Below are 221 nucleotides of genomic sequence, written 5' to 3'. Positions count from 1 at the left end.
AAACAGAGGGAGCGTTGGTTTTATTATCATTAAAACTTTTAACCGAATTTGCGTTGTTGCATTATTTAAACTTTTGTTTTGTTTCATTAGCAATATGACCAAATTTGCTATTACTCTTACCATCAGAATGATCTTCCCTATATCTATAAAATAATACTATTGCTGTCGTAGGAATATTGTTATTAGCTATTTTCGCCGACGAGCAGATGTTTTTGTCCGCG

This window comes from Penaeus monodon, chromosome 27 (assembly GCF_015228065.2).
Source record: "Penaeus monodon isolate SGIC_2016 chromosome 27, NSTDA_Pmon_1, whole genome shotgun sequence".
Classification (NCBI taxonomy): domain Eukaryota; kingdom Metazoa; phylum Arthropoda; class Malacostraca; order Decapoda; family Penaeidae; genus Penaeus; species Penaeus monodon.
Note: the sequence above shows the minus strand (reverse complement) of the source record.